Consider the following 16757-nt stretch of genomic DNA (forward strand, 5'->3'; position numbering starts at 1 on the left):
CCCCTGCCTTTGTTTAGCTTTATCTTATTGCTTCTACCCATCCATCGTTGGCATCCGCTAATCACAATATTTGTGTGGATTTTTATAAAACCAATAAACCTGTTATTCGGGGAGACAAAGGTTGTGAATGTGCGCGAATACCTATCTGTAGAATACTGCACCGAAATGACATTTTCTGCCCATTTATATTTGGCTGAGGTTCACAGCCTTCAGCGGTTTGCTCTTTGTAATCTGGGTGTACGGTCCGAGTTGCGTAAAGTTTAGAAACCGATAAATAATACTGCGCTGATCAATAAACAAATAAGATAAGCAGATCTGAAACATTCTTTCCCATTAATTATTAAAAAATACAACATGCACGCTTCAAAGAGGAAGGGGAATGATTTTATGTTTTAATTTTCTGAGTGAGTGTAACAACAAAGCAGCGCAATATGCATGTTACCGCCACGTCTCAGCGGGACAGATCAATGCAGGATTGATATAAACATCGCTTTTTACAGCGGTTGGTGCAACTGAAGAAAAACAGGTGGAATAGGCGGCGGCGGCATTTAACAAATCTGAGCACCTCAATACAACTTGTTCTATTGACGCCCGTTATACTTATTAATAATATAATAATAATAATAATAATAAACCCTGACCGAGGGCAAAGCGTGAAGTGCCGCTAGAGAGCTTTGTGAAGGTGAAAGGTTTGTGTGTCGGGACATTTACCGGGATTCTTGTGAATGGAGCTGTACAGTGATTCAGAGATGGTTAATACCCAGCTCTCACGATGTCCTTCACGTTGCCTCAATCTGCTGGATTGTTAATTCCAGTTACTAAATGCCGACCCTGCCGTCGTTTTTAAAAATGTATATCTATATTTTTGCCAGAGCACATCTGTGGTTGTTGCCCACCGATCAATGATTGTTGAGCTTTCAGTTTCCCTCTGTAATTTGGCCAGAACTGTGCTGCAAATCTCTCTGGAATTTAAACAGAGCGGACTGCAGTTTTTCATCTCCCAATAACGCTCCCAGTGGATCGGACGGATTTGGAGCGTGGGACTTGCTTATCGTGTAATGTAAACTCTGCAGGAACATGAAATCCACGCACCAGCGAGGACAGGATGCTCGATCGGTGCTTTGATCATTCGAGAGGGCATGGAAGCGAAAGTTCCCCTCATTTATTGTGGGTAGTTGGTCAAGTCGACATTAGCAAAGTATTGTTTAAAAAGTATCATGCCGATAAACTCTTCACAGATGGTATATGATCAAGTCAGCACGTTCGGTTATTAATGGATATACGTTTACCTGCTTAGAATAAGCTGGTTCAGTGAGAAGACGCTTTCCCTGTGCGTGCCTGTGTGCGTGTGTGTGTGTGAGTATATTAACTGTGACTTGTGAACTTGCGTTGAGAACGTGCCCAATATTGCAAGTTGTCTGTCACTCGGCAGTAAATGGATTGTGCGTGTGATCTCCAGACCCATGTGGATGGAGAGGGGGACGAGAAGCAATATATGTATCATTCTTAATAACTCGTAAAACCACTTGATTTCCCTCGTATGCTATTTATCTTTCATCCATGTACAATACGTATAACAATTGGAGACTGACTGTAATACAAATAGATGAACAATCTAGACCACTTAGAAATGTCTTAGTCTGGCAAAGTTTATTGTTTTGGAAAAGTTGCCTGCGACTAGTCAATTAAAGATAATTAACCAACCGATTTCTTCATTCCGTGCCATTTGACTCCAAAACGATCAATTCTCATTGCTGACATTTCAACTGTGGAAAAACTAGCGTTTCATTTGTAATGTTTACGCACTTAAAAAAAAATGCAAAGCGTTTGTAACATTACGAAGGTTTTCTGTAATGCAGACACCGCTGTTTCGGGATACTGTTATTTTGCATGACTGTGGAAACCGAATGAATGCGGCGTATGAGGTTGCCCTTGAGAGGCTCTCACCGATTGCAATTGGCCGCTGGAAACAGAAACATCGTGGCGTCAAGCCAGATTTTAAACATGCTTAAGTAATTCATTCATTGTCCTGGATACTTAATAAACTTAAGCAGCAAGATTGTTTTGAGTCTGTGGAAGCTCTGCCTGTGCTCTCAAAAGATGAAAATAAACCACTCAAAAGCAAAAAAAAACTGCACGAAATGCTGGAAACACCCTGCAGGTCAGTCAGCATCCGTCGAGAGAACAGACGAGTTAATGTTTCAGGTTTCGCTTCTTCATTCGAACTGTTCTGTTGAAAGATCTACACTTTTATATGTTCTCCTGGCGGCTGCTAACTCACCCGTTGAGTGTTCCCAGCATTTTCTGATTAAAAATTTACTGGCCAGACACAAAGCTCTTTTCACGTATCTGGCCACATAGTGTGACCTGCAACCTGCAGCGAAATCTGGATGTTGTTGGCTGTGACTAGCATCTTGCAGCTCCAGAAATTGTTTCAAAGGTATAGCTGCAACACTGGGGACGTGGGGAAACCAGGGAGAAGATGGAGAGAATCCAGCTGACGACCAGGGGAAATTGTGTGGCATAAATCAGGAAATATTCTTTTGGGTTTTATTTTCGTGGATTTTACAGCTGCTCTTTTGTCACATAAATAATTTGTGGGACATGACAGCAAAGGTCAAAGGTGGCCAGGCACTAAATTAATACCACACAAATGTTTTGTTAAGATCTCTCGTGAAAAATTCCTCGAGCTACCTGTCACAGGGGTTGAAATTTGTCGTTGGTGGGAAATATCATTTGTGATTGGATGGAGATGAAAATCGGGCAGTTTCTGTAACAGACGATCCACAACGCCAGTTTTATGTCCGGATCGAAAATCGAAAATCTTTCCCGATGAGTCTTTGAACCCAGAAATTAAGCACATTAAACACCAGCAATAGGCACTCTATAGATTGGATATATTGGTTTAAAGGCAAAGTTTTTGTATGCCGATTATTTCTCAACAAATAAAAAAAACACCTGATTTTATAGAAATATTTTGGACTGGTGTTTACTACTTTATAGGCACAATTCAAATAATGGAGCATCTATTCTGTTACTGAGTAGGTAAGAACCGGACATCTAACAAATTGCGGTATTATTTACACAAAGTTATGAAAGATGTTTGATCAAATGTATATCTGGCATAACTAAAAATAAATGTTGCTACTTTTTAAAAACTCCTTCAGCCAACGTTTCCAATTGAGTGGCTATTAAACGCTATGTAGATTAGGGTGCCCATATTTGCTAAACCAGATCTTGGGGCGGGGCACAGGGTGGGAGCAGAGCAAAGTAGCCAGGACGGAAAATGTAAGTTCCACAGCGGAGCGAGGCAACCTTTTTAGCAGCCTATATTTTAACAGTTGCTCATATCCACTACACATGCGAAACAAATGTGCATAGAAGTGACATTGTACTGTTGAAGCACATTCAGATGCTGTTTATAAATAATACAAGAATACTGTTCAGGAACGTCCGTTTTTCGTACCCACTGTCGATACGACCTATTCAGAAAATCTTAATTCACATCACTGCCCAAGTCACTTATTTTTCACAGATTTATTAATGATTGCTGTGCTATCTCCGCATTTCAAGTTTCGATGAGCGGGGATGGGGATCAACCTGGCACAGTGAGCGAAGCAGGTCACCCTGGCACAAACCGATTAGTGGAGAAGGGGATCAACCTGGCACAGTGAGGAAACGGGCCCTCCTGTGACAAACCGATTGGGGAAGCGGGGGTTGTCCTCAGACACGGTTGAGGGCGGGGGTTACCATGCTAGTTGCCTCTGGCATTATAATGGAAATGAAGTGCAGTAGTTCTGCTATTCCCACGCATAAAAACAGCTCTTGTATACACATACAGACACAGCCATGTTTAGCCTCAGACTTGCACTGTTCTCATAGGACTGAGTGAGACTGAGATACCGAGCCCTGTCCACCGAGTTACAGAGGCAGGCACTCCGTGCATTAATGCCCCCTCAATGTTACCTGGCCTGGGTTCCAGCTCACACAGACAATACTGTCTTCACACCTCCCGCAATACACAGCTGCCCAATTGGCCAGCACTCACCCCCACTCTCTCCTTTCATTGGTCCAAACCAAAGCCAACTTGGCCATGAGAAGACTCTGGCACAGACACAATGGGTCGAATGGCCTCCTTTTGTGCAGTAAGTTTCAACGATTCTATTGACACATTTGTAATCTGTTTTACACCTCTATAAAACTACTATTTCTGTAGCTGATACTATTATTAGCACTGGCCTAGTATTATACAATTTATAACATCCATTCTTCCTGTCGCATGTTATGGAGTTACTTAGAAAATTGTCAAGCGTAATGAAAAAGTTAGCTGAAACAAAGAGTTCGATGCATTGTAATGTGTATTCAAGGCTGTTGTATACACTTTGGTTTAGATGAAACTAAAACCATGCCTATGATTCATGGTGGTATCAAAATCACTGGAGTGTTTTACAGTAGTTTACTTATTTATTCTCGACAGAATATATACACCACAATGGAGCTCAGTGGGGTGATTTTACACAATTTTAATGATCTAATGCTAACTATATTTTAGACACTGACCAGCTACAAATTAGCAGCTAGGATTGATATTTTTTTGATTGTTTTAATTTGAAATTCTCAGACTTGTTTTTAAATCCTTCCATGGTCTGGCTCCTTCCTGTCTCTGTAATCTCCCAGTCCTACAACCCTCCGCGCTATCTGCGCTTCTCCAATTCTTATCACCTTGCGCACTCCCGATTTCAGTCGCTCAACCATTGGTGGCGGGTGCCTTCAGCTGCCAAGCCCATAAGCTCTGGAATTCCCCCTCTAAAGCTCTCTGTCTCTCTACCTCTCATTCCTCCTTTAAGACGCTCCTTAAAACTTGCCTCTTTCACCAAGCTTTTGGTCATCTGCTCTAATATCTCTGTGGCTCAGTGTAAAATTTTGTTTTAGAACACTCCTGTGAAGCATCTTGGGATGTTTTACATTAAAGGTGCTATATAACTACATGATATTGTTGTTACATTTATCCAATCATTTCTATTGAACAAAATTTTATGCTTGCAAATTGAATTCTGACTACTTCAACATATTGAAACTAGTGTGGTCCTTGTAATGTGTGACAGACCTACAACCAATGATTTGATATCTAACACTTTTTTTATGGGGAGAATAATGAAAGGAACCAACAACAGAGGTGACAGCACATGATAAAGAGTGCGGGGCCCGAGGACAGCGGACCTGGAAGGAGTCAGCAGCAGCACCGGAGGAGGCACAAAGAAATGCACCGAATTCCAAAACAGCAGGAAAAGCAAGAAGTGTTTTATTCTTCTTAATGTAACGAGATAAACTAATTAATATAACCATAAATAATCGTATGAGTAAAGACTTTAAGTGAGTGAGAAGCAGCCGGAGATCCCCGACTTTGAAGACTCTTGAGCTAGAAATTCGTTTTTTGGTGAAAGCAGTACTTTTTTCAACAAAAATACTGCTTTTCACTCCGCGACCGCTACGAGGCCTAAAATTCAGGCTTCGATTTGCGCAGCGGTAAAAATCGCCGTTGCGCGAGGATTCGTGGAGCAAACGGCGAATTTTCTGCAACTTGACTCCATGGCTGATACCGCTGCGAGACCTTGGTGGGGGGGGAGGGAAAATTTTTTTTTTAAATTGCAAAAAAACAGAAAATATAAAATCACAAAACATTCACAAGACACTTAACTAGCAAATAGCTGAAAAAGAATTAAAACATAAAAACTTTAACTTACCTTTTTTATAGGTCTTCATACCTACACAAGTTTTGCCCTGGCAGTTTTTTTCATGCAGAATACGGGTGCGTGCTGAGCCAAATTTTTTGTGAAGGCACTATTTTGAGTCTTGCACGGCGGTGGTCCTCTCCCCAGTGGTAAGTTTAAAAAGCGCCGCCACAAGACTTCTCCGAATTGCCCGCCGCACCATTTTTAGCTAAATATCTCCAAAAAAATGGGCGTAAGGTTGGCAAATTTTTAGCCCCGTCAAGTTTATTTCTGTAAGTTAGTTAATAACCTATTAAATAGAGGCAGGGCAGGGCAGCTCAGACCCATGGTATGCACATCCTGTGCCATGTGGGAAATCCAAGAAGCTTCCCATGTCTTTGACAACCACATGTGCAGGAGGTGTCATCAGCTGGAGGAGCTCAAGCTCCAGGTTTCAGAGCTTGAGCAGCAGCTGACGTCACTGCTGTGCATCCTTGAGGCTGATAGCTTTGTGGATAGCATGTTTTAGGAGGTCGTCACCCCGCAGCTAAGGAGTGCGCGGGGAGAGAGGGAATGGATTACCACCAGACAGAAGAGGAGGACCAGGCAGGTAGTGCAGGATTCCCCTGAGTGCATCTCGCTATCCAACCAGTATTCTGTTCTCTGATGGTTCCTCTGGGGAGTGCAGCCAGAGCCAAGGCCATTGCACCACGGGTGGCTTAGCTGCAGAGTAGTGGGGTGGGAGGAACAATATTGTGACCGCAATAGTGATAGGGGATTCAATAGTTAGGGGATCAGACAGGCGTTTCTGTAGACGTGACTCCAGGATTGTATTTTGCCTCCTCGGTGCCAGGGTCAAGGATGTCACTGAGCAGCTGAAGAACATTTGAGGAGGGAGGGTGAACAGCTAGAGCTCATGGTCCATATTGATGCCAAAGACACGGGTAGAAATAGGGATGAAATCCTGCAGCAGATTTTAGGGAACTAGGAAAGAGATTAAAAAGCAGGACCTCAAAGGTAGTAATCTCCTGATTACTCCCAAGTGAATATAGAAATAGGAGGATAGAGCAGGTGAATGCATGGCTGGAAAGGTGATGCAGGAGGGAGAGCTTCATATTCTTGGGGGAGATTGGACTTGCACAGGCCAGGTGGGTTGCACCTCAACAGGAACCAATATGCTCGCGGGGAGGTTTGCTAGTGCTGTTGGGGAGGGTTTAAACTAATTTGGCAGGGGAATGCGCACCAGGATGTAACATTTGGAAGGGAAAATAAAGTGCTCAAAGGATTGGGAGAGGCAGAGAGCACTAAATTAAGAAATAGTAAGGTATTGGGTGAGGTCAAACTATGAAAAAATACAGGGTGGTCGAAGATGGGTTTACAGTGTGTGTATCTGAAGGCATGAAGCGTAGTAAACAAGGTAAGTGAGCTGCAGGCACAAATAGCCACATGGGAATATGATGTTGTGGCAATTTGAGACCTGGCTCAAAGAAGGGCAGGATTGGGTATTAAATATTCTTGGTTATAAAGTGTTCAGGAAAGATAAGGAAGGAAAGATGGGAGGTGGTGTGACAGTATTGGTTGAGGAGAATGTTAGTGCTGGAGAGGAAGGATATCCTGGAGAGGTCAAGGACAGAATATATATATATATATAGCTAGAGTTAAGAAATTATAGAGGATATCTGTCACACTTTATGGGGAGAATAATTAAAGGAATCGGCAGCAGAGGCGACAGCACAGGATAAAGAGCGCGGGGCCCGAGGACAGCGGACCTGGAAGGAATTGGCAGCAGCACCGAAGAAGCACAAAGAAATGCGCCGAATTCCAAAAGAACAGCAAAAGCAAGGAGTATTCGTGTTTATTCTTTCTAATGTAACTAGATAAATTAATTAATATAACGATAAATAATCGTGTGAATAAAGACTTTAACTAAGAGAGCGAGAGAAGGAGCCAGAGATGAAAGTAGGCCCGACTTAAGACTCTTAGTCTGAAGTTTATTTCAATAAGTTAGTTAATAACCTATTAAATAGAGGCATGGTAGGGAAGCTCAGTCCCGTGAAGCTGAGAATGATGTGAATAGCACGTTTAGTGAGTTGGTCTTACCGCAGGAAAAGGGTACACCGCCAGATATGGGATGGGTGACCAACAGGAAGAGTAGTGCAGGGTCATCCCCCTGCAAAACAGATACAACGCTTTGGGAACTGTTAGGGGGATGACTCATCAGAGGAGAGCAGCAGCAGCCAAGTTCATGGCACCGTGGGTGGCTCTGCTGCACAGGTGGGCAAAAAAAAAAGAATGGGAGAGCTATAGTGATAGGGGATTCAATTATAAGGGGAATAAATAGACTTTTCTGCAGCTGCAACTGAGACTCCAGGATGGTATGTTGCCTCCCTGGTGCAAGGGTCAAGGATGTCTCAGAGCGGGTGCAGGGCATTCTGACAAAGGAGGGTGAACAGCTAGTTGTCGTGGTGCATATAGGTAAAAAAAGGGATGAGGTCCTACAAGACGAATTTAGGGAGCTAGGAGCTAAATTTAAAAAGTAGGACCTCCAAAGTAGTAATCTCAGGATTGCTACCAGTGCCACATGCCAGTCAGAGTAGGAATCGCAGGATAGCTCAGATGAATACGTGGCTTGAGGAGTGATGCAGCAGGGAGGGATTCAAATTCCTGGGACATTGGAACCGGTTCTGGGGGAGGTGGGACAAGTACAAACCGGACAGTCTGCACCTCGGCAGGACTGGAACCAATGTCCTAGGCGGAGTGTTTGCGAGTGCTGTTGGGGAGGAGTTAAGTTAATATGTCAGGGGAATGGGAACCTATGCAGGGAGACAGAGGGAAGTAGAATGGGGGCAGAAGCAAAAGATAGAAAGAAGAAAAGTAAAAGTGGAGGGCAGAGAAACCCAAGGCAAAAAGGGCCACATTACAGCAAAATTCTAAAGGGGCAAAGTGTGTTAGAAAGGCAAGCCTGAAGGCTCTATGCCTCAATGCGAAGAGTATTCGGAATAAGGTGGACGAATTAACTGCGCAGATAGCAGTTAACGGGTATGATGTAATTGGCATCACGGAGACATGGCTCCAGGGTGACCAAGGCTGGGAAATCAACATCCAGGGATATTCAACATTTAGGAAGGATAGACAGAAAGGAAAAGGAGGTGGGGTGACATTGCTGGTTAAAGAGGAAATTAATGCAATAATAAGAAAGGACATTAGCTTGGATGATGTGGAATTGGTATGGGTGGAGCTGCGGAATACCAAGGGGCAGAAAACGCTAGTGGGAGTTGTGTACAGACCACCAAACAGTAGTAGTAAGGTTGGGGATGGCATCAAACAAGAAATTAGGGATGCATGCAATAAAGGTACAGCAGTTATCATGGGTGACTTTAATCTACATAGTGATTGGGTTAACCAAACTGGTAGCAATGCGGTGGAGGAGCATTTCCTGGAGTGTATTAGGGATGGTTTTTAGACCAATATGTCGAGGAACCAACCAGGGAGCTGGCCCTCCGAGACTGGGTGATGTGTAATGAGAAAGGACTAATTAACAATCTTGTTGTGCGAGACCCCTTGGGGAAGAGTGACCATAACATGGTAGAATTCTTTATTAGGATGGAGAGTGACACAGTTAATTCAGAAACTCAGGTCCTGAACTTAAGGAAAGGTAACTTCGATGGTTTGAGGCGTGAATTAGCTAGAATAGACTGGCAAATGATACTTAAAGGGTTGACGGTGGATAGGCAATGGCAAACATTTAAAGATCACATGGATGAACTTCAGCAATTGTACATCCCTGTTTGGAATAAAAATAAAATGGGGAAGGTGGCTCAACCGTGGCTAACAATGGAAATTAAGGATAGTGTTAAATCCAAGGAAGAGGCATATAAATTGGCCAGAAAAAGCAGCAAACCTGAGGACTGGGAGAAATTTAGAATTCAGCAGAGGAGGACAAAGGGTTTAATTAAGAGGGGGAAAATAGAGTACGAGAAGAAGCTTGCCGTGAACATAAAAACTAACTGTAAAAGCTTTTACAGATATGTCAAGAGAAAAAGATTAGTGAAGACAAAACGTAGGTCCCTTGCAGTCGGATTCAGGTGAATTTATAATGGGGAACAAAGAAATGGCAGACCAATTGAACAAATACTTTGGTTCTGTCTTCATGAAGGAAGACACGAATAACCTTCTGGAAGTACTCGGGGACTGAGGGTCTAGTGAGCAGGAGGAACTGAAGGATATCCATATTAGGCGGGAAATTGTGTTAGGGAAATTGATGGGGTTGAAGGCCGATAAATCCCCGGGGCCTGATAGTCTGCATCCCAGAGTACTTAAGGAAGTGGCCCGAGAAATAGTGGATGCATTGGTGATCATTTTCCAACAGTCTATCGACTCAGGATCAGTTCCTATGGACTGGAGGGTAGCTAATGTAACACCACTTTTTAAAAAGGAAGGGAGAGAGAAAACAGGTAATTATAGACCGGTTAGCCTGACATCAGTGGTGGGGAAAATGTTGGAATCAATTATTAAGGATGAAATAGCAGCGCATTTGGAAAGCAGTGACAGGATCGGTTCAAGTCAGCATGGATTTATGAAGGGGAAATCATGCTTGATAAATCTTCTGGAATTTTTTGAGGATGTAACGAGTAGAGTGGACAAGGGAGAACCAGTGGATGTGGTGTATTTGGACTTTCAAAAGGCTTTTGACAAGGTCCCACACAAGAGAATGGTGTGCAAAATCAAAGCACATGGTATTGGGGGTAATGTACTGACGTGGATAGAGAACTGGTTGGCAGACAGGAAGCAGAGAGTCGGGATAAACTGGTTCTTTTCAGAATGACACAGTGACTAGTGGAGTGCCGCAGGGCTCCGTGCTGGGACCCCAGCTCTTTACAATATACATCAATGATTTGGATGAAGGAATTGAGTGTAATATCTCCAAGATTGCAGATGACACTAAACTGGATGGCAGTGTGAGCTGTGAGGGGGATGCCAAGAGGCTGCAGGGTGACTTGGACAGTTTCGGTGAGTGGGAAAATGCATGGCAGATGCAGTATAATGTGGATAAATGTGAGGTTATCCACTTTGGGGGCAAAAACGCGAAGACAGAATATTATCTGAATGGTGGCAGATTAGGAAAAGGGGAGGTGCAACGAGATCTGGGTGTCATGATTCATCAGTCATTGAAAATTGGCATACAGATACAGCAGATGGTGAAGAAGGCAAATGGTATGTTGGCCTTCATAGCTAGGGAATTTGGGTATAGGAGCAGGGAGGTCTTACTGCAGTTGTACAGGGCCTTGGTGAGCCCTCATCTGGAATATTGTGTTCAGTTTTGGTCTCCTAATCTGAGGAAGGACGTTCTTGCTATTGAGGGAGTGCAGCAAAGGCTCACCAGACTGATTCCCAGGATGGCTGGACTGACATATGAGGAGAGACTGGATCGACTGGGCCTTTATACATTGGAGTTTAGAAGGATGAGAGGGGATCTCATAGAAACATACAAGATTCTGACGGGATGGGACAGGTTAGATGCGGGTAGATTGTTCCCGATGTTGGGAAAGTCCAGAACCAGAGGGCATAGTCTTAGGGTAAGGGGTAGGCCATTTAGGACTGAGATGAGGAGAAACTTCTTCACTCAGAGAGTTGTTAACCTGTAGAATTCCCTGCTACTGAGAGTTGTTGGTGCCAGTTCATTGGATAAATTCAAGAGGGAATTAGATATGGCCCTTGCGGCTAAGGGGATCAAGGGGTATGGAGAGAAAGCAGGAAAGGGGTACTGAGGGAATGATCAGCTGTAATCTTATCAAATGGTGGTGCAGGCTCGAAGGGCTGAATGGCCTATTCCTGCACCTATTTTCTATGTTTCTGTGTAATGCACATCCTGTGCCATGTGGATATTAGAAAGGCTGGCTGGACTTAAAGTAGATAAATCACCAGGAGCGGATGGGATGCATCCTAGAATGCTGAGGGCGGAAATCTCAAAGTAACGGGCCATAATATTGCAATCCTTCATAAATACGGGGGTGGTGCCAGAGGACTGGAGAATTGCAAATGTTAGTGTTGTTCAAAAAAGGGAGTAATGATAAACCCAGCAACTACAGGTCAGTCAGTTTAACCTTGGTAGTGGGGAAGCTTTTAGAAACTGTAATAAGGGACAAAATTAACAGTCACTTAGATAGGTGTGGATTAATTAAGGAAAGCTGGCACGGATTGGCACTGAATATAAAGGGGCTGCAGGAGGGGTCAAAACTAAAAATCATGGTTTAAAAACTAGGATTAAAACACTCTACCTAAACGCACGCAGCATTCGAAATAAAGTAAATGAGTTGACGGCACAAATCATTACAAATGGGTATGATTTGGTGGCCATTACAGAAACATGGTTGCAGGGTGGCCAAGACTGGGAATTAAACATACAGGGGTATCTGACGATTCGGAAAGGAGGTGGGGCAGCTCTGTTAATAAAGGATGATATCAGGGCAGTTGTGAGATGATATTGGCTCTAATGAACAAAATGTTGAATCATTGTGGGTGGAGATTAGAGATAGTAAGGGGAAAAAGTCACTGGTGGGCATAGTTTATAGGCCCCCAAATAATAACTTCACGGTGGGGTGGGCAATAATCAAGGAAATAATGAAGGCATATGAAAAAGGAACGGTAGTAGTCATGGGGGATTTTAACCTACATATCGATTGGTCAACTCAAATCGCATGGGGTAGCCTGGAGGAGGAATTCATAGAATGCATACGGGATTGTTTCTTAGAACAGTATGTAACAGAACCTACAAGGGAGCAAGCTATCTTGGATCTGGTCCTGTGTAATGAGACAGGAAAAATAAACGATCTCCTAGTAAAAGATCCTCTTGGAATGAGTGATTACAGTATGGTTGAATTTGTAATACAGATTGAGGGTGAGGAAGTTGTGTCAGAAACGAGCGTACTATGCTTAAACAAAGGGGACGACAGTGGGATGAGGGCAGAGTTGGCTAAAGTAGACTGGAAACACAGACTAAACAGTGGCACAATTGAGGAACAGTGGAGGACTTTTAAGGAGCTCTTTCATAGTACGCAACAAAAATATATTCCAGTGAAAAAGAAGGGTGGTAAGAGAAGGGATAACCAGCCGTGGATAACCAAGGAAATAAAGGAGAGGATCAAATCAAAGACCAATGCGTATAAGGTGGCCAAGGTTAGTGGGAAACTAGAAGATTGGGAAAATTTTAAACAGCAAAGAATGACTAAAAAAGCAATAAAGAAAGGAAAGATAGATTACGAAGGTAAACTTGCGCAAATAGATAGATAGTTCCAAATTAAATTCCCTTTCCTATGAGTCCAAACACTGGGGTGGGGTCTCCATTTGTGTCCCAAAGTTTTCCTTCCATCGGTTTCAATTCACAGCACAGACTGATCCCACAGCCCTTTTCCTTCTGGGTAAAATGAGGGGGTTTTCATCCTCCCCTACAGAGGTGTTCAAAATCATGAGGAATCTGAACAGATTAGAGAGAGAAAAATTGTTCCCATTGGCAGAAGGGTCGGGAACCAGAGGACACAAATTTAAGGTGATTGGCAAAATAATCAAAGGCGATGTAAGAAAACAACTTTTTTACGCAGCGAGTGGTTCGGGTCTGGAATGCACTGCCTGAGAGGGTGGTGGAGACAGACTCAATCTTGTCTTTCAAAAGGGAGTTGGATAAGTATCTGAAGGAAAAAAAATTGCAGGGCTACAGGGAAGCTGGGAGTGGGACCAGCTTAGAGTTGTCACGGGCTCGACTGGCTGAATGGCCGCCTTCTGTGCTGTAACCATTCTATGACTCTCCGATTCTATAATTCTATGTGAAGGAATTTAATTTTATCAGTACTCTATAATACTGCATCAAGATTGCTATAATTCCTGTAAAAATGTGTAATCTTGTAATCTGAAGTCTATTGGGTACCTGGTGTATCTCAAACATAACATGGTAAATATGCTGCCGCTGATGGAGTGTTCATAATTTGCAGTTTCTGAACAATGGGTTCATTATTCCAACACACTCCTGGCCAGCCTCCAACGTTCTACCCTTTGTAAATTTGAGGTCATCTAAAACTCTTTTGACCATGTCCTAACTTGCACGAAGTCCCGTTCACCCATCACCCCTGTGCTCGCTGACCTATTTTGGCTCCCTATTAAACAACATCTTGGGTTTTTAAAATTCACATCCTTGTTTTCAATTCCCTCCATGGCTTTACTCTTCCCTATCTCTATATAATCTTCTCCAACCTTGCCAAAATATCTGCGCTCCTCAAATTCGGGCCTCTTGAGCATCCCTGATTTCAATCTTTCCACCACTGGTGGCCATGCCTTCAGCTGCTAAGGTCCTAAGCTCTGAAATTGCCTCCGTAAACCTCTCCACCTCGCTACCAAAGTTTCTGTTTAGCTGCGCAGCCACGTAGCTGTCTGAAGCTCCCACGCAGGCTTCTTGTCAATTTCTCAGTGGAAAAACCGTGCATGCGCGGAAGTTTAAATGGGCTGCACAACCTCTTAGAGTTTGATAAAGACGACATCTGGCAATTGTTGAGCACTGCATCAAGTTCTTGAAAATACATCAGCCAATTAATCCCCATAAAGGGGCTGCGCACCCAAAATTAAAGGGAACATTGCTCTCTACCTCTTTTCTGCTTTAAGATGCTCCTGAAATTCTACCTCTTTGACCAAGTTTTTGGTAATCTGCCCTAATATCTCCTTATGCGGCTCGGTGTCAAACTTTGTTTGATAGCGCTCCTGTGAAGCGCCTTGGGATATTTTACTTCGTTAAAAGGACTATATAAATGCAAGTTGTTTCTGAAATATTTCTGAAGTATTGCAAAGTGCTCCGAGATTGGAGCGCTCTTGATATCAATTTGCATTAATTTGAGAAAAATTTGAATTTTATATTGCTTGTTTTTATTAAATAAGCAGTGTGTTGGTGCAGAAATGAGCTTCAGCCATTTAATTACTTTCTGGCACTTGGTAGAACATTTTCAGAGTTTGATGGTCATCTCATGGCAATTGTTGAGTACCTGTACTATGTCAAGTTATTAAAAATGCATCAGTCAGTTAGTGCACAAATATAGTCACAATTTGCATCAGCAAGACTCAACATTAAGGCTACATTGCCAGTAAACACCAGTAGCAGTAACTTGAGAAAAAGTTACACTTGCCCGCAGTAAATTCCACTAAACTGCAGACAAATCTAAAACGTAAAAATATTTAGCTGGAATTTTACATTTTGGTGTTGCAGATGTTTTGTATCAAGCCAACATCGAAAGTTCCCTTCCTGTGGCTACACAGTGCATTGCACATGCATTGACTAGTGATTGTATTGCTGTCAGACGAAACACACTGCTACTAACAAGTGTGTCTCATGAACTAGTAATACTTTTAAACCTTGCCTCCACCAAAAGGTCAATAATTTTTGATTTACTAATGTTAATAACTTATTGCACTAGTAGATCTCCTGTGACAGTGAACCAGAAAATGTGCTTTTTTTAAAATGACCGGTGTGCAATTGGCAACACGTGATGTATTACAGTATATTGTCTCACCACAGTCGCCTTATAAACTATTATCGAAGTGATTAACTTTAATATTCCTTTGTGTTCTCTTTGGATCTTCATTTTCATTTTGTTTCAACAGTTAGTACTAAGATCTTTGGGGAAATGGCTGGGAGTAGTTATTGAGACGGCCAGTATGAGGGAGCTGAATGAACATCAAAGATATAATAACCTGGAATGCTTAATGAAGCTAATAATTTTGTGTGTGTTTGGATATTTATATATGTATTGATATTTAATGCAGTCGCTCACTGTTGGGCTGAATAACTCCTACAACAACAACAACTTGTATTTATATAGTGCCTTTAATGTAATGAAATGTTCACAGGAGTATTGAGATATTACAAGATCATTTTTTTTCTATCATTGGCACACTGTTTTTCTTCTTCAGCTTGCTTTATCAATTTTGTTTTCCAAATTGTTGCTTAAACAATGTTGAAGTGAAGAATTGTTTTTCACAATTTACAGGGTGCAGACAATGTAAATCCCTGTCTCTCATGCAGAAGGTTGTGGGTTCAAGCCCCATAATTTAGGCTGAGGCCGAGTGCAATGCTGAGTCTGCTGACTGAATGCTGCACCGTCAGAGATGCCATCTTTTCAGATGAGATATTTAAATGAGGCCCCATCTCCCTGCTCAAATGAACATCAATGATATCATGGTACTACAGTATTTGAATTAAAGCAGGGGAGGTTTCCTGGTGTCCTGGCCAACATTTATCCTTCAAACAACACCACTAAAACAGATTATCTCGTTGTCTACCTCATTGCTGTTTATGGGACCTTGCTGTGCACAAATTAGTTAGCATGTATTCCTGCATTACAGTGATTACACTTCAAAGGTAATTTTGTTGTTCTTGAAAAGCACCATATAAATGCAAGTTCATTATTTTTTCTTTCTGAAATAGGATTTGATCTTTCAGAATTGATGACATTGTTTTATAATAAATTAACCATTTAATTGGAAAGATTAGATTTGCCAGACTGAATGTTAAGTAGGATGCACATACATGTGGCACAGTTCCATTATCTTGCAAAACGTGAATAGATAGTTCATTGGGAGAAGGATGGATGAATATTTTAACATCAAAGAACAATATATTAAGGATTTCTTGAAGTTTAGGCACCAGTACCAGTGAGGTATGTTTGGTTTATACAAAATGGAACTATTAGAACTATTTCTAACAATAATACCAATGTATTATAACGTTAAGATTTTCCCCCTTAAAATGTCAAGTCAATTACAATGTTAATGTATTAAAAATTTTTAACATTCAATTCTTCAGAAGATTGCATCCAGCTTCACCAGAGAATTTTCATGATGGAACACATACAAAACTGGGAATGATGCACTCTGTAGATTACATTTAGAGTCACAACCATCCTCATGAATACTAAAACATTTTTCTTTACCCATGTTAAAATATTTGGATTTTTCATGAATGAAATGAAAATAAAGACTGTCAAATGTAAACTTTTGAAGCATTATGTT

General features: G+C 42.1%; 1 protein-coding gene across 1 annotated transcript in view; it reads left to right on the forward strand.

Moving 5' to 3' along the window:
* The window catches only part of LOC139280730 (dedicator of cytokinesis protein 4-like), a 511619-nt gene that overhangs the window by 542 nt on the left and 494320 nt on the right, over window positions 1-16757 (forward strand). The gene's annotated exons all lie outside the window — the stretch shown is intronic.

The sequence above is a fragment of the Pristiophorus japonicus genome, chromosome 15, assembly GCF_044704955.1.
Source record: "Pristiophorus japonicus isolate sPriJap1 chromosome 15, sPriJap1.hap1, whole genome shotgun sequence".
Lineage (NCBI taxonomy): Eukaryota > Metazoa > Chordata > Chondrichthyes > Pristiophoridae > Pristiophorus > Pristiophorus japonicus.